Raw genomic sequence first — 18,896 nt, 5'->3', positions numbered from 1 at the left:
CTGAAAGTTACACATATACATTCAATACTCGTTTCAATGGTGGCCATTTTCCTGTGTACACAGTGACCTAGTGTGTTGAGCAGCAAGCTTTTATCTGTCAGAATTGATCAAATCTCTTCTATGCACATATCATATATTTGTATGTATATATATATATATATATATATATATATATATAATTGCTAACAGGAATGTCAGTTTAATCTATGAAACTGTAGACTTCTAATAAAACATGTTCAATGGACTTGTATTCTCAAAAAGATTTGAGTATATTTTTATTATTATTGGGAAACTATCACAGTACTAAATTTTCAGATTACAAAGTTATCCTAAAATCATAGTATCAAAATTTTCTGAGAAAGAACTTTAAAGATAGATTATCTTGTCCAAACACCCTCATTCTTTGCATGAGAAAACTAAGACCCAACAAGGAAAAAATGATTTGTATAGGGTTGACAGTGAATGAGTGACAGAATCAGGACTATAGTCCCTGTCTGTTGACTCCTACTGTGCTGTTTTGCTTTGTAGTAATTCATTGAATAGAAATTTAGTTATTTAATAATATTCAGCAATGATTTCATCCATATGTTTATTTCATCAATTGGTGACAGTTGCAGTCCTGTATCTTTTTATCTTTCTCTTTTGCATATAACCTGAATAGAACAGAATAGGGATCTGTGAAAATGTAAAGGAATAAGAGATGTTATGAAGGAATTGTACAATCAGAAGGGAAGGTGGGATCATCATAAGCAAGAACAAGGAATTATGAATGAAAGGTCAGAATGTTCCTCTGATACCCTTACAAGGAGAAATCATGCTGGGTAGTGGCCAAGTATCATAAAAGGTCTTCCTTGTTGAAGGGAACACCTTGATCAAGATCTATTTGAATACTGACTATTGCTTTTTCAGAAATTGTTAACTATGCTGCTATATTTCTTCCATATACTCTGTCTTTCCATTGCCTCTTGAATTACCTGCTCATTTGATTCTCCCAAATGTAGGGTATATGAGTGTCAACATGTAAGATTTTTATATCAACATGAGTTGTCTAAATATATAGACATAGTTCAGGAGTTGTATGGATAGTTATCTCTGAAATCTGACCCATCCCTCTCCAAGGGAGAGGTCTTCCTTGGAAAGCAGGAAAAGGGCCATGACTGGAAGTTTGAGTCATCCTAGCCTATCTTGAAGAGGGATATTTTGCTAGATGTGTGTCTCTCTGTTCCCCTCAAATATTGCTAGTCTAGGGGTGTAATTTTAGAAATTCAAAACAGAAATCATTCCCTTGGTCACTCTTAAGGGGGAGAATAGCCCAAACTTATGCCCACTGGCTTAATTCCTTCCAAACAAAATACAAAGGTTCGTCACAAATAGCAAATAGTTTGTAAAACCATTTATTGTAAGAAACAGAAATCAGAGAAAGTAAAATTCTGAAGGTAAAATCTATAATTCTTGTCAACAGATTAATTATGGACATTATACAGAGAAGTTATAACATTAGGATATGTGTATCAGAAAATATATAAGAAAGCATAAGTTCTTTTTTTAAAAGGTTTTATTTATTTTGAGTTTTACAGTTTATCCCCTGATCTTGCTTCCCTCCTCCCCACCTCCCACAGAAGGCAATTTGTCACTCTTTACATTGTTTCCATGGTATACATTGATCCAAATTGAATGTGAGGAGAGAGAAATCACATCCTTAAGGAAGAAACATAAAGTAAAAGAGATAGCAAGATCGGACAATAAGATATCAGTTTTTTTCTTAAATTAACTGCAATAGTTCTTGGTCTTTATTCAAACTCCACAGTTCTTTCTCTGAATACAGATGGTATTCTTCATCACAGACAGCCCCAAATTGTGCCTGATTGTTGCACTGCTAGAATGAGCAAGTCCATCAAGATTGATCATCACCCCCATGATGCTGTTAGGGGTACAGTGTTTTTCTGGTTCTGCTCATCTCACTCAACATCAGTTCATGCAAATTCCTCCAGGCTTCCCTGAATTCCCGTCCCTCCTGGTTTCTAAAAGAAAAATAGTGTTCCATGACATGCATATACTACAGTTTGCTAAGCCATTTCCCAATTGAAGGACATACACTTAATTTCCAATTCTTTGCCACCACAAACAGGGCTACTCTGAATATTTTTTTAAGTTTTTTGTTTTGCAAGTCAAATGGGGTTAAGTGGCTTGCCCAAGGCCACACAGCTAGGTAATTATTAAGTGTGTGAGGCCGGATTTGAACTCATTTACTCCTGACTCCAGGGCCAAGGCTCTATCCACTGCACCATCTAGCTGCCCCATACTCTGAATATTTTTGTACAAGTGATGTTTTTACCTTTTTTCATAATCTCTTCAGGGTATAGACCCATTAGTGGCATTGCTGGATCAAAGGGTATACACATTTTTTGTTGCCCTTTGGGCATAATTCCAAATTTCTCTCCAGAAAGGTTGGATGAGTTCACAGCTCCACCAACAATGTAATAGTATCCCAGATTTCCCACAACCCTTACAACAATGATCATTATCCTTTCTGGTCATATTGGCCAGTCTGAGAGGTATGAGGTGGTACTTCAGAGATGCTTTAATTTGCATTTCTCTAATAAGTAGTGATTTAGAGCAATTTGTCATATGACTATGGATTGCTTTGATCCCCTCATTTGTAAATTGCCTTTGCATATCCTTTGACCATTTGTCAATTGGGGAATGACTTTTTTTTTAAATTAGACTCAGCTCTCTGTATATTTTAGAAATGAGTCCTTTGTCAGAAATACTCGTTGTAAAAATTGTTTCCCAGTTCACTACATTTCTTTTGATCTTGGTTACAGTGATTTTGCCTGTGCAAAACTTTTTAATTTAATGTAATCAAAATCACCTACTTTGTTTTTAGTGATGTTCTCCATCTCTTCCTTAGTCATAAACTGCTTCCCTTTCCATAGATCTGACAGGTAAACTACTCCTTGATCTTCTAGTTTGCTTATAATATTGTTTTTTCTGTCTAAATCTTGTATCGATTTGGATCTTATCTTAGTTTAGGGTATGAGGTGTTGGTCTCATCTAAGTTTCTTCCATACTAACTTCCAATTTTCCCAGCAGTTTTTATCAAAGAGAGAGTTTTTATCCCAATAGCTGGACTCTTTGGGTTTATCAAACAGCAGATTACTGTAATTGTTTCCTGCTATTGCACCTAGTCTATTCCACTGGTCCACCACTCTATTTCTTAGCGCATACCAGATACTTTTGATGACTGATACTTTATAATAAAATTGTAGATAAGGTAGGGCTAAGCTACCTTCTTTTGCACTTTTGTTCATTGAATCCATGGAAATTCTGAACTTTTTATTTCTCCATATGAATTTACTTACCACTTTTTCTAACTCATTAAAGCAATTTTTTGGAATTTTGATTGGTAGGGCACTAAACAGGTACCCCTTTAGCTTTGGTAGAATTGTCATTTTTATTATATTAGCTCGACCTATCCATGAACAGCTGATGTTTGGCCAGTTATTTAATTTGATTTAATTTGTGTTTTCTAATTGTTTTCAAAAAACTTCTGAGTCTGTCTTAGCAGGTAGACTCCCAGGTATTTTATATTGTCTGAGGTTACTTTGACTGGGATTTCTCTTTCTAGTTTTTCCTAGCTTCTTCTTGCTATAGCAAGAGCTAGTTATATATAGAAAAGCTTAGGATTTATGAGGGTTTATATTATATCCTGCAACTTTGTTAAAATTGCTAATTGTTTCCAGTAGTTTTTTGGATGATTTCTTGGGATTCTCTAGGTAGACCATCATGTCATCTGCAAAGAGTGAGAGTTTTGCTTTTTCCTTCCCAATTCGAATTCCTTCAATTTCTTTTTCTTCTCTTATTGCTGAAGCTAACATTTCTAATACAATATTGAATAGTAGTATTGATAATGGGCATCTATGTTTCACCCCTGATCTTATGGGGAATGCCTCTAGTCTCTCCCCATTGAATAAAATGCTTGTTGATAGTTTCAGATAGATACTGCTTATTATTCTAAGCAACAGTTCATTTATTCCTGTACTCTCCAGTGTTTTTTGTAGGAATTGGTGCTTTGTCAAAAGCTATTTCAGCATCTATGGAACTGATCATATAATTTCTGATAGGTTTGTTGTTGATATAATTGAGTATACTAACAGTTTTCCTAATATTGAACCAACCCTGCATTCCTAGGATAAATCCTACTTGGTCATAATGTATTATCCTGGTGATAACTTGTTGTAATTAGTTTGCTAAGATTTTATTTAAAATTTTTGCATCTATTATTCATCAGGGAGATAGGTATATAATTTTCTTTCTCTGTTTTAACTTCCTGGTTTAGGTATCAGAACCATATTGGTGTCATGGAAAGAGTTAGGCAGAGTTCCGTCTTTCCCTATTTTTCTAAAGAGTTTATGTAGAATTGGAACCAGTTGTTCCTTAAATGTTTGGTAGAATTCACTTGTGAATCCATCAGGCCCTGGAGATTTTTTCTTAGGGAGTTCCATAATGGCTTGTTGAATGTCTTTTTCTGAGATAGGGTTGTTTAGGTATTTAATCTCCTCTTCATTTAACTTTGGGCAATCTATATTTTTGTATTTGTCCATTTCACTTAGATTGTCAAATTTATTGGCATAGAGTTGGGCAAAATAATTTTGAATTACTTTAATTTCCTCCTCACTGGTTGTGAGTTCACCTTTTTCATTTATGATACTAGCAATTTGGTTTTCTTCTTTTTTTAAATCAAATTGACCAGAGGTTTATCAATTTTATTGGTTTTTTCATAAAACTAATTTTTGCTTTTATTTATTAATTCAATTTTTTGCTTTTGATTTTATTAATTTCTCCTTTAAATTTTAGAATTTCTAATTTGGTATTTAATTGGGGATTTTAATTTGTTCTTTCTATAATTTTTTAGTTGTATATTTAGTTCATTGATTTCCTCTTTCTGTAATTTATTCATGTAAGTATTTAAAGATATAGTATATCCCCTGATAGCCACTTTGAGTGAATTCCATAGGTTTTGGTATGTTGTTTCCTTATTGTCATTATCTAGGATGAAATAATTAATTCTTTCTATAATTTGTTGTTTGATCCACTAATTCTTTAAAATAAGGTTATTCAGTTTCCAATTAGTTCTGGGTCTATATCTCCTTGGCCCAGTATTGCATATGACTTTTATTGCATTGTGATCTGAGAAAGATGTATTCACTATTTCTGTCTTTCACAGTTGATCATTAGGTTTTTATGTTCTAGTACATGGTCAATTTTTGTATAAGTGCCATGTACTGCATAGAAAAAGGTATACTCCTTTCTATCTCCATTCAATTTCCTCCATAAGTCTATCATATCTAGTTTTTCTAACAAATCTATTTACCTCCTTAACTTCTTTCTTGTTTATGATTTGATTTATCTAAATCTGAGAATGGGAGGGTGAGGTCTGTTGTCTATGTCTTCCTGTAGTTCTTTCAGCTCTCCTCTAGGAATTTGGATGCTATCCCACTGGATACATACGTATTCAGTATTGAAATCACTTTATTGCCTATGGTACCTTTTAGGAGGATATAGTTTCCTTCCTTATCTCTTTTAAAGCTATCTATTTTTGCAGCTGCTTTGTCTGAGATGAAGATTGCTACCCCTGCTTTTTTCACTTCAGCTGAAGCAAAATATATTTTGCTCCACTCTTTTACCTTTACTCTATATGTATCTCTCTGCTTTAAATGAATTTCTTTTAAGCAGCATATTGTAGCATTCTATTTTTTAATCCATTCTGCTATTCACTTTCGTTTTAAGGAAGAGTTTATCCCATTCACATTCAAAGTTATAATTACTAACTATTGCCCTTCATGCTATCTTCCCTCTGTATTCCCCCCCCTTTCCCCCTTTATCCATATTCCCCAGTATTTTGTTTCTGAATACTGCCACCTTCAGTGTGTTTGCCCTCCTGTATACACCCCCTCCCCTTCCCTTCATTCTGTTAGCTCCCCTTTTTCTCCCCCTCCCTGTCTCTGTCCCCCTACCCTTACCCCCCCTTTTTTAGATTTTTTTTCTTTTGTAATGAGGCAATGGGGTTAAGTGGCTTGCCCAAGGCCACACACCTAGGCAATTATTAAGTGTCTGAGGCTGGATTTGAACTCAGGTACTCCTGACTCCGGGGCCAGTGCTCTATCCACTGCACCACGTAGCCACCCCATCTTTTTCCCTTTTTAATACTTGAAAGGTAAGATTTTTTTAAGGTAACTGAGTATATGTGTAAGTTAACTTTAAGCCAAGTCTAATGAGAGGAAGATTCAGAAGGCTCATCTCCTCCTTTCTTCCCCTTTATTTCAGTAGGTCTTTTGTACCTCATAATGTAATGAGATTTACTCCATTCAATCCCCTCCCTCCTCCCTTCTCCTTCCTGCCCCCCTCCTTTTATGGAGGAAGTGTTTTTAAATCATTCTAAGTCATAGAAAATCCTGAGTATCCATCACTTGTGACTAAGTATATTCTCTCTAATAGAGTTACAATTCTTGAGAATTATTAGAGTCTTTTTTCCCAAGTAGGGGTATAGCCAGTTTCATCCCATTGGGTAGCAGTCTCATGGATAAGTCATGAGTGTCCATCATTTCTGGCTAAGTATATTCTCTCTGATAGAGTTACAATTCTCAAGAGTTATGATGCTCTTTTTCCCATGCTGGGATATAGCCAGTTTCATCTTACTGAATAGCAATATTTTTTTCTTTAATCCCCCCCCCCTTTTTTACCTTTTTATGTCTTTTGAACCTCCTGTTTGATGTCCAAATTTTCCATTTAGCTCTGGTCTTTTCATCAAGAATTGTTGGAAGTCTTCCATTTCATTAAATGTCCATCTTTTCCTCTGAAAGAAAAGACTCAGTTTTGCCGGTTAGTGGATTCTTGGCTGCATTCCAAACTCCCTTGCTCTTTGGAATATCTAGTTCCAGGCCCTTTGATCCCTTAGTGAGGATGCAGCCAGGTCCTGCATAATCTCTACTGTGGCTTCTTGGTGTTTAAATTTTTTTCTTTCTGGATGCTTGCAGGATTTTGTCTTTTATCTGATAGTTCTGGAATTTGGCCACAAAATTCTTTGGTATTTTCATTTTAGGACCTCTTTCTGGAGGGGATCGGTGTATTCTTTCAATAACTATTTTGCCCTCTGGTTCCATGATATCAGGGCAATTTTCCATCACTAAATCCTGTAATATTATGTCCAGGCTTTTTTTCTCTTCAGTGTTTTCTGGAAGGCCTATAATTCTCAGGTTGTCCCTCCTCAGTCAGTGGTTTTTGCTGATGGGATAGTTTACATTTTCTTCTATTTTTTCCATTTTTTGGTTTTGTTTAACAGACTCATGCTGTCTCATGAAGTTGTTAGTTTCCACAGGCTCCATTCTTTTTTTAGAGAAGAATTTTCTTCATTTGCCTTTTGCAACTCCTTTTCCAATTGGTCAGTTCTATTTTTTTAAGTTTTCCATTTGACCAATTAAGGTTTTGAGAGAATTGTTTTCTTGTTGCAAGATGTTAATTTTCTCTTCCAAATTTTTTTCCAAATTTTCCAATTGATTTTTACACTCCTTTCTTATTTCTTCATGAAAGTCTTTCTGTGCTGGAGAGCAGGTCATACTCTCCTCAGAGGTTCCAGGTCTCTCTGAGTTAGTGTCTTTTCCTTCCAAGAATGTTTCTATAGACCCTCCTTTTCACTGGCCTTTCTTCATTATCCTAAAACCTTGTGTTGGGGAGGGGCTAGTTCATAGGGATTTGGTGTCGGGATCCCTAGAGGCTTTACTCACTGAATGTAATATCTCCAGCGGCCAGTAGGAGGTGCTAGAGGGTTTTCCTCTCTGAGTGTAATAACTCCACTCGACCAGCAGGAGGTGCTGATTGCTTTCTCTGGAGTGTCTGTGACCTTGCTGAGGCCTTCTCCCTTGGCCTAGAAGGAGTGGTTGAAGCTGTTAAATACTTTTGTCTTTCATCAATATACCCTGGGGTGAGGTGATCACTCTCCCTATTGTCATCTGAGGTTGTTCTTCTGCTCACACACCTGAGCCTGGGCCAAAAGTAGTCTGTAATTGTGTTTCTTCTGGGAAGAGGCTTCAGCTGAAATGGAGGTGTGGACTCTGAATTCCTCCTGACCACAGGGCCTCAGGGATCCTCTCTGCAACTTTCCTGCACCGGAACTCTCCCTCCAGCCCTGCCACCGATGCTTCTGTTCCCTAGTTGACCCAAGCCCCCTCAGTCAACCAAACACTAGTCCTACTGCTGATCAAACTGGTCCAGTTCTTGGGCCCTTAGGATCCTGGCTCCAGCCCTGCCACTAATCAGGCTAATTTGCAGCTGATTCAGGCTCCCAAGCTCTCAACAGTCCTGTGCTCTGGACAGAGTACACCTTCTGTGGACTCCCATGATCTCAGAAGAGAGATCCTGAGGTGGATGTTCTCCTGGCTTTTCTTTCTGGATTTTATCAATCAGATTTCTGTTAAGAAGTTTGTTTCCTATTTATAAGGGAAGATAAGGAGACTTTAGAACTCTGCCTGTCTTCTCTCCGCCATCTTGGCTGGAAGTCTGAATAATTTCTTTAAATAGAAATGAAATAACAACTCAACTCAACCAAGAGAAGCTCTAAACTTACCCAAGGAGAAATTATCTCTCTGAGGTCTCTGGAGAGGCAAACTGTAAGCTAACTTTCTCCTAGATGTCTTTAACTTCCAAGATCTTTTCATGTGTGTAACCGTAAACCTATTATTATGGGCTCTCTAAACATTGACAGATATCAAAGGCCTTTGTGGGGATTGGGGCAGAGTTGACAATAGTGGAAAAATGGAGAATTCTTCAGTTTTGTTCAGGTTCTTCAGTCACTTGTGGCACTTCTGGCTTCCAACTTTGAGAGAGCAGATGGATGATGGCAATCCTACTTCATCTTGCTAAAGGAAAAGACTGTGGGAAGATGCTGACAAGAGAAATGCTGGCAATCTCTATCATGTCCCTATCCTCAACTTACTGTTAGAGACTTTAGAGAGTTTCCCCTTGGGGGAGATCTAGAAATCAGTCTCTCTCTTTCTCTATCAAATTGAGAAGACAACATACAAATAACTATGTATATACAAGGTAGATACAGAATAGATAAAAGGTGTTATTAGGGTCAAGGCACTAGCAGTGAAGGAAGGGACACCAGGAAAAAACATCCTGCAAAACATTGAATTTCAATTGTTTTGAATGAAACCAAGGAAGCAAGGAGGCAGAGGTGAAGAGGGCTTGAGAATGATGATGATGATGATGATGATGATGATGATGATGATGATGATGTTTGTCCTTCATTCTCAAAGAAGAACATGCCATCGAGGGTGTTCATGAAGCCATGAAAGGCATATGATTTGAGTGAGAGGGGGCTGTGCTAAGTCTCCAGCCTCATTTTTTCCTCTTGAGCCATCTGGATCCAGTGATCAGATATGAATCAGGATTACTGGAGATGGCCCTGGATGCAAGGCAATCAGGTTTATGTGATTTGCTCAAGATCACAAAGCTAGGAAGTGCCAAGTTTCTGAGGCTGGACTCAAACTGCCATCCTCCTGACTCCAAGGCCAGTGCTCTATCCACCATACCACCTAGCTGCCCCAGACTTGAGGATCCAGCCAGAGAAAAGGTATGGAGTTGGAAGAGCAAGTGTTTGTTAGTACCAATAAAAAGGCCAGTGTTAGTAGATCATAGAGGAGAGTAAAATGCAAGACAACTAGAAAGGTAGAAAGGACCACATTGTGATTAGCTTAAATCTCAGAGGGTTTTATATGTCATCCTGTATTAGGGAGACATTGAATATTATTGAGTACTCAATGGGGAATATGACATGGTCAGATCCAAACTTTATGAAAATCACTTTGGCAGCTGAGTGGAGGATTGGAGTGAGGAGAAACTTAAGTCAGGGAAACTAACCAGATGACTATTGTAGTACTCCAGGTGTGAAGCAATGAGAGCCTGCACTAGAGTGGGTGGCTTTTAGGAGAAGTGATGATAAGAATCGACAAGACTTGGATATGTGGAATCAGTGAGAAAAATGAGTTGAAGATGATACAGAGGTTGAAAACCTGGGTGATTGGAAGAATGCATTATCAACAGGAACAGGAAAGTAAGTAGTAGAGGAGGGTTCAAGAGGAAAGGTTTTGAGTTCAGTTTCAGATATGTACTGAGTGTGGTTAGTTGTATTGCTTCTCTCATCTGAGGTAACAAAACACAAGTCAATATATAAGCATAGTTTTTGCCCAAACACAATCTATTAAAGTGTAAAGCCTGTAGCATCCTTCCTGGTAGAATTGTATACATGTATTAGAAATAACATAATTGATTCTACAGAGCTTTTGTTCTAATTTCAGAATTCCCAATATGTTCAACAGGATGAAGTTGAAATGTTCAGATTATAGGTCTCCTTATGACTTTTTGATACCTGCCAAAGCAGCATTTCCTTGAATAGCTTACTCTTAAGGTTTTTACCTTGGTCAGAGTAGATACTGGAAAGCAATCTTATACACAGATGCAGAAAAATACTTTTCTACCAACACATTGGCAAAAGTAGATGCTTTCTGATTCCTGGTTGGGTATGCTTGTTGTGCATATCTGGTGGAATGGTCAGTCACCACTCAGAGATGACTTAAACTTTTTTTATTATCTCCTTCCAGAAATAAAGGGTTGATACATACTAGTTCCAAAGTCTTATTAGTACTTATATTCTCCAAATATGCAGTACAAATGGGTAAAACTTTTTTTTTAATATGAAAATTTGATGCTTATTTTCTTTCAGCATATTCCAGCTAGCAAGAGAATCTGAAGTAAAAATTTAAGATTACTCTGTGGTAGTTCCTAGGCAGTAGAAGTTTTGAATCAGTTTTCAGTAAGCAGGCTAAGAACTCTGTTCTTCATTAGGGAACTTTTGAGTAGGCATGGATGGCAACTGCATTTCTTCCAACTTCAGACTGAGGAGCAATAATCTCTGGAACTGATGCAGTTCATTTGCCCTAACATCCTTTCTCATTCACTGCCCTTTTCATCTACTCTCTGTTCCCTTTTTCTGTTTCTTCTCCTCTAGGCATAACTTCCATATAACAGGACTTTATGGGCTAGCATTCACCGCATCAGAATTCACTAAATGAAGTTTCATATTGTATGAAATGGCAATGCCCACATATCAAAGTGGATAAGCTATATTGTCCAATTCAGTGGTTGAGAAGTTAACACAAGGGGGAGCAGGAAATTTCAGAATAGCATGGTGGTCATTATTGGTGGATCAGATGACAGCTAGATTTTCATTGACAAAAGTAGAATTAGCTGCAAGCAGAAGCTCTTCCTATGTTCTCCTCAGATCCTTGATGTACATGCCATCTCTTTCTTTTGTAGCTATATTGTTCCATTTGAGAATCCAGGTTGATGACACATATGTGGGCTCTTGCATCAAGGACCTTGAGGATTTCATTCTTCATCTTCAAGTTATTCAAGGCCCTGGCAATTGTTAAATGTTGCTAAGGAAACCAAATACAATTCCATCTGAGACTGTTCTGGACATTATGAACAAAGCTAATGCTTTTCTTTGTACATGTCTGGCACAAGTTTCACACCTTTTGGTGAAACCATAATCCATATTGGGTCAGTAAAATTTGTTTCTTACCATTTCTTTGGTGTTGGTTGAAATGTTTTATATTCTTACTATACATGAAGTAACTATCCCTTTGCAAAAGACAGTTGATGTTAAGTGGTTAAATGGAACTGGAAGATGAGTCACTGGTCATTTAACAAATGGGTCAAATGCAACTAGTGGGGGTGTTGAGCCCATGACAGATAAAAGAGACACCTATAAACTCAAGAACTCTGAGAAGTTGTAACATACCTAATCCTGAGAGAATAGGGCCAAGTCATACATGTTATATTAGCACACATTTGGACCCACGTATAAAAGAGAAACTGCAAAGTTGGCACTTGTTAATGGATAGCTTCAGACCAACTTCTTCCAGCTGATTCAGTACTTTTATCACTCTTTTCTTATGATCCTTCAGTGTCTTACTGAAGACATTCAGAACACTAACACTCTCACATAGTTGATTTTATCAATTCCTTTCTCCATCAGCTATTGTAAAGTGACTGGTGTCCACAACATGCCTTGTAACTTATCTTCAAATGGACAAAATGAGGATAACCAGCTTTTATATAGTGCTTTTAAGTAAGATCTACAGGTCCAAGAATGAAAAACAGTGAATTTCTAGCAAATAATCCAGGGCATCCATTGCACAGTGTGCTTACCCCCTTGGTTCCTTTGTCCAAAGAGTGGTAATTTCCATGCATCTGAATCTTTCCATTTTTCTCTAGTATCATTATAGGTGATGCATAAAGGATACTGGATTTTATGATAATGCCATTAGTTACCATTTCCTTCAGATGATTTCTTTAAGTTTTCCATTATAGATAAGAGGAAGATCCCTTTCTGAATGGTTGAGAATGATGATTCTGTGAGCTATACCTTGAGCACATTTCACATCCCACAATGAGAACATGCTTTTCTTTTGTGCTGAGTTTTAGCCTCATAGAACCTATCCTTTCACTCTTTTAGTTCTGGGTGGTCCCTAAAGGACAGTATCTTAAGATTCAGTTCAGTTGAATAGCTAGTATGCTTTGTCTCTATCCTAGGTATTGAATTACAGCTTGTCCCTTACAATATTCTGCTAGGATTTGAAAAGACTAGAATTAGTTCTAAGCAGTGTTGACGTTCTAGTGAATATTGGAAGGTCTAAATGTAACTGAACCAAAGTATGTGGTAACAATCACAGTGTTAGGCAATTTAAAACTTATCTTGGGTCTTCCTTATTGGATCTTCATCCAGGTTACTCCAATTAAATGTAAATTTCCCCCAAGACTCTGTCCTGGTCCCTCTTCTCCTATACTAATTCATTTGGTGGACTCATTTATCATTTCTCTGGAGAGGATTATCAGATCTGCCTGTTCAGTCCTAGTATCTCTTCTGAGCTCTAGTCTCATATCTCCAACTCCTTAATGGACATATCAAACTGTATTTCCCAAAACATCTTAAACTCAACATGTCTCATAGTGAATTCATTATCTTGTATTCTAGGTATGGATAGTCTTTATTGCAAGGCCTATCATAGGCTTCAAAGGTATTTTTTTCTTAAATATATGTCATAAAAAAGATTGGAAAATGATAACAACTTGAGATTCACTGTCCACATCAGTATTTCCATTTATACCCACACTATTTACTAATTTCCATTCTACTGGGGCAGCTAAGTGGTGTAGTGGATAGCATACCAACCCTGGAATCAAGAGTACCTGAGTTCAAATCCGCCCTCAGACACTTAATAATTACCTAGCTGTGTGACCTTGGGCAAGTAACCTAACCCCATTTCCTTGCAAAAACCAAAAGAGCAAAAAAAAGGAAAGGCATCTACAATAGATCCCTTTACTCACTTCTTAACCCCTTCTGACTTTAGCATTCCAAAACTGCTCTCTCCAAATTTACTAATGATCTCTTATTCAATGGTGTTTTCACAATCCGTATTTTCCTTGACCTCTCTGCAGCCTTTGACATTGATTATCCTGATCATTATCTCCTTTTTATAGGTTTTCAGAATATCCCTCTTTCCCCATTCTCCTCCTACCAATCTCTCAACTCCCCAGTTTCCTTTGCTGAATCCTCTTTCAGAATACACCACAGGTGTCCCTCGGGGCTCTGTTTTGGTTCCTCTTCCCCATGCTACTTCACTTGCTGATCTCCTCACTCCCATGTATTTGATTACCACATCTACCACACTATTTACTATTTACTGAATCTAGGTGGAATAGAATTATTAGAAGTTTATAATGATACCATCATGACTCTCCATGGGACCCAAGGTGACTGCTTTCTCTGGTTCTGCCTTCCCCAAATCTAGAAAAGACATTAACTTTTCCGCAACTAACTTTGTATTTCTGGCACTAAAACAGTTAATGTGTATAATGACTCTAGTGGCCATAATGATAACAGATTTTGAGATGCTTACTCTGGTGATTAATCTGATGGAGGCATTCTTATGCCAGGCCTTTGGACCATCTTTTATCTCTTCAAGTGTTGTCACCTCTCTTACCTGGTTCTCTCTGGACCCACTTCTGTGGTTCTTTGCTGGCTATGATGTCTCCCTTGTTTTGCCTCTGTGGCCCATACTTGAGAACAAAATTGAGTTTCACTTAGGCTGACACCATCTTAGCACATTAACTCCCTAAGTTCAGCAATATCTGTCTCATTTCAGGCATTTTTGGCATTGGTTTCTGGATTTATATAGCTGCTACTACATTGGTTGCATGATGGCCATTTACCAATCCCTGGCTCAGTCACCATGTTTTACCTACTGTTATCATAATTAATGATGGAAATAAGCAATTTATATATTACTTTAAGCTTTACAAAGGCCTTTATGTTATTATCCCTATTTTACAGATGAGGAAACTGAGACTCATAGAGGTTGAATAGTAAGTGTCTGAAGCAGGATTTCAAACTATGTCTTTTTGACTCAAAATCTAGTAGCCTTTGCAAAGTTCCTTAAGAGAAACTCAGTGGGCTTTTCTTCTTTATGCTGCCTTGCATTTAACATGAAATTAACATAGGCCTCTTCAGTTGTACATTGCCTGTCACTCCATACACACCAGCTAAATATTTGTATATGTTTCATCCAGTTACATCTGTACATTGAGATTTCAATGGGACTGTCTTTCTAGGACCCTCTATCCTTCTCATCATTTTCTCTATTTCAGGAGACTTCTAGTATCTCAGGCCCAAGTGGTCTGTTCAACCCAAGTCTCCCCGTATTGTTCCTCTTATGGATCTGACTCACGTTCACAGGTGGTAGCTGTCTGCCACAGGGAGTTTGACCTCAGCCTTATAGATGAATTAGTGTTTCTGGATTTTATTGTGACATTCATTTTCCCTTTGCAAATGTCCTCCTTTGATTAGAAGGACTCCTATCTTTTTAAGTAGTTTTTCTTAGAGTAAATTAGTACAAAATTCCTAGGAATAACATCCTACTTCAATTCCTAAGCTATATCTCCTTAGTTCATGGTGAAAACTCTCAGCTATTGCTAGAAAAAAACTTCCTGAGATATCCTATCTTCCTTTGCATTAGTGACCTCCAGTGTTTTCTCCTCTAAACCTTTTACTTTTCTGTACAAAATCCTTTAAATGACCTCATTCTTAAGGTCTAGTGTACTCCTATTAGGAGACTTCAGTGCTTTTTAACTGCAAACACTCAACACTGCCTCTACCAGTCCCTACAACTACCCCTTTCCTTCTGTTGTAGAGACTGCTACATGTGTAATCCCATTAAGTACATATATTTATACAAACAATAAATGTGTAGTATTATAGGAACAATGGTTGTAATAATGACTATCTTGACTCCCACACTTCCTGAAAGTCACCCCTTCCATAGGTTCTCTGATAGACTCAAGGGGATTGTGAGGTTTTTAGTCTCTCCCATTAGTTCAAACCCCAGTGAATGTGTTCCTTAAATTTGGGAGTCTGCTGCACCCAAGTTGCATTCAACTACTTGTCAGATTAGCTTTTGTTGTTGTTGCTTTGCACGGCTTGCCCAAGGTCACACAGCTACATCATTAGGACGTGTCTGAGGCCAAATTTTAACTCTGGTCCTCCTGACTCCAGGGCTGGTGCTCTATCGCTACCTAGCTGCCCCTACATTAGTTTTTACAGTGAGGAATAACAAACGTGTTCTCAGAGCGCATGATGCCTTATAATTCTTGGGTTTCTGGGAAGAGGGTTGGGATTAGGTTCATAGACAAATTCAATTTCTGTGAAGCATATTCTCACCAACTTCTGTGTCTAAATTTCACTCTTCCCCGCCCCCCCCCCCCCACACACACACTCCAGAGCCCTTGACTTGCATTCTGGCTCCCTAATGACACTCAGCACTCCAGGGCTGGCAACAATATTTCACCTGGATTTTGACTGCAAGGTCACCATATCTTGAGCTCATCTTCCTGAACCTAGAACTGAAAAGGACAAGTAAAATAGACCAAAACCTCAAACCTGACTCAGGACCACAGGGTCTCTCTTTCAGGCCCCTATTTAGTTACATGGTACTCCTGCTTCAGGTGAACTGACTTTTATTCATTAGACACCACCAGAATGAGAGATTAGACTGTCCCAGTCACAGAGGCAATTGAAAGTAGATACTCTTTTCTAAGTAGTTGGGGAACACAGGATATCTTCTCCCAGAGAAAGAATCTCCCACATAGCTTCCTCTATTTTTAGTTAACTGGGCATGTGCAAATCCCAGTTACATGCTCTAATATACTATACTTTAATTCTAAAATATCACAACCACAGTCATCAATTCAGATCACAAAAATGAATAGATAAAAATTAGACGTGCACTATGATGAAAGTCAGGGATACCAAAGGAGGCAAAAAAACAGTCCCTGCCCTCAAAGAGCTTACAATTGAATAGGAGAGACTAACAAATGATAATGCTTGTCTTTCATTCTTGGAGAAGACTATTTTTAATAGGTTACTTTTTTTTGCAAGGCAATGGGGTTAAGTGGCTTGCCCAAGGCCACACAGCTAGGTAATTATTAAGTGTCTGAGGCCAGATTTGAACTCAGGTACTCCTGACTCCAGGGCTGGTGCTCTGTCCACTGTGCCACCTAGCTGCCCTTTGGAGAAGACTATTGACATCAGGGAGGTGATGCCATGACAAGCACATGAATTGGGTTGAGTGAGTCCAGTGGTCCAATGACTGGAGCTGGCCCTGAATGTGAGGCAATCAGGGTCAAGTGACTTGCCCAAGGTCACACAGCAGTAAGTGTCAAGTGTCTGAGACTGGATTCAAACTTTTGTTCTCCTGACTACAAGGTCAATACTCTATATATAGGTGTGTGAGATAGTGAGGAATTCAGCATGACTAGCAAACACATGTGCAAAGAAGCCATGTACTAACTAACTAAATAGGAGATAATTAGCAGAGGGAAGTCACTGGAATTAAGAGAGGGTTGGCAAAGACTTTCTGTAGAAGGTGGGATTTTAGTTGAGACTTAAAGGAACGGAAAGGATATGGGAGAACACTCAAGGCATGGGGGACAGCCAGAGAATATACATATCCTAAGCTGAGAAATGGAATGTCTTTTTATGGAATACTCACAAGACCTGTATTACTGAATTAAAGAGTACACTTTGGTATTAAAATGTAAGAAGACTGATAAGATAGGAGGGGTTTGAATTTGATTCTGGAGGCAACAGGGAACCACTAAAGTTTATTGAGTAGGGGAGAGATATAGTCAGACTTGTGCTTTAGGAAAATCACTTTGGTAATTGAATGGATGATGGATTCGGGTGGGGAGAGATTTGAAGAAGGTGATCCATCAACAGGCTATTGTAATAGTTTAGGGGGTGAGTTGATGAGGGCCTGCACTACAATGTAGGCAGTGTTGTAGGCAGTGTCAGAGCAGAGAACAGGCATATTTGAGAGAGGGTGCAAAGGTGAAATTAACAGGCCTTCACAGCTTGAACATGGCTGTGTGAGACTGAGGAATTCAAGATGACTCCTAGGTTATAAAGCTGAGTGACTGGAAAGATGGTAATACACTTTACAATAATAGGGAAGGTTGTGGGCAAGGGAGGGTTTGGGGAAAAGATGAGTTCTGTTTGGACATAGTGAGTTTAAGATGTCTGAAAGACAAATGGAAGAGACAAGATTGGAAGTCATCAGAGAATTTGGGCCAGGATAGGGAGATTTGAGAATCATTAACGTAGATGTGGTAATCAAATACATGGGAGTGAGGAGATCAGCAAGTGAAGTAGCATGGGGAAGAGGAACCAAAACAGAGCCCCGAGGGACACCTGTGGTGTATTCTGAAAGAGGATTCAGCAAAGGAAACTGGGGAGTTGAGAGATTGGTAGGAGGAGAATGGGGAAAGAGGGATATTCTGAAAACCTATAAAAAGGAGATAATGATCAGGATAATCACTGTCAAAGGCTGCAGAGAGGTCAAGGAAAATAAGGATTGTGAAAACACCATTGAATAAGAGATCATTAGTAAATTTGGAGAGAGCAGTTTTGGAATGCTAAAGTCAGAAGGGGTTAAGAAGTGAGTAAAGGGATCTATTGTAGATGCCTTTCCTTTTTTTTGCTCTTTTGGTTTTTGCAAGGAAATGGGGTTAGGTTACTTGCCCAAGGTCACACAGCTAGGTAATTATTAAGTGTCTGAGGGCAGATTTGAACTCAGGTACTCTTGATTCCAGGGTTGGTATGCTATTTACTACACCACTTAGCTGCCCCAGTAGAAACCTTTTCAAGAAGTTTGACCACAAAAGGCTGAGGGAAATGTGAACATGTTTGTAGGTAGGTAATTGGGAAGGATCCAGTAGACAGGGAGAAATGAAACGTAAATGACAGAGTGGGGATACCAGAGGGGGTAGTATGTTGGAGGAGACAAAAATGGAAGATGATTGCTTGAACACATAGTAGCTGTTGTTTGTCCTTCATTTTTAAAAAAAAAAAATTTGATTTTAGGTTTTTGCAAGGCAATGGGGTAAAGTGGCTTGCCCAAGGCCACACAGCTATGTAATTATTAAGTGTCTGAGGCCAGATTTGAATTCAGGTCCTCCTGACTCCAGGGCTGGTGCTCTATCCACTGCCCCACCTAGCCTCCCCCTTGTCCTTCATTATTGAAGAAAATCATGACATCAGGGAGGTGATGCCATGATAAGCACATGAATTGGATTTGAGTGAGTGGGTGCTATGCTAAGTCACCAGTCTCACTTTCTCTTCCAGATGTGAATCAAAATGGCTGGAGATGGCCCTCACTTACCCAAGGTCAAACTGCTAGTAAGTGTTAAGTGTCTAAGACTGAATTTGAACCCAGGTC

This window comes from Macrotis lagotis, chromosome X (genome assembly GCF_037893015.1).
Source record: "Macrotis lagotis isolate mMagLag1 chromosome X, bilby.v1.9.chrom.fasta, whole genome shotgun sequence".
Classification (NCBI taxonomy): Eukaryota; Metazoa; Chordata; class Mammalia; order Peramelemorphia; family Peramelidae; genus Macrotis; species Macrotis lagotis.
This window is presented reverse-complemented; position numbering follows the sequence as displayed.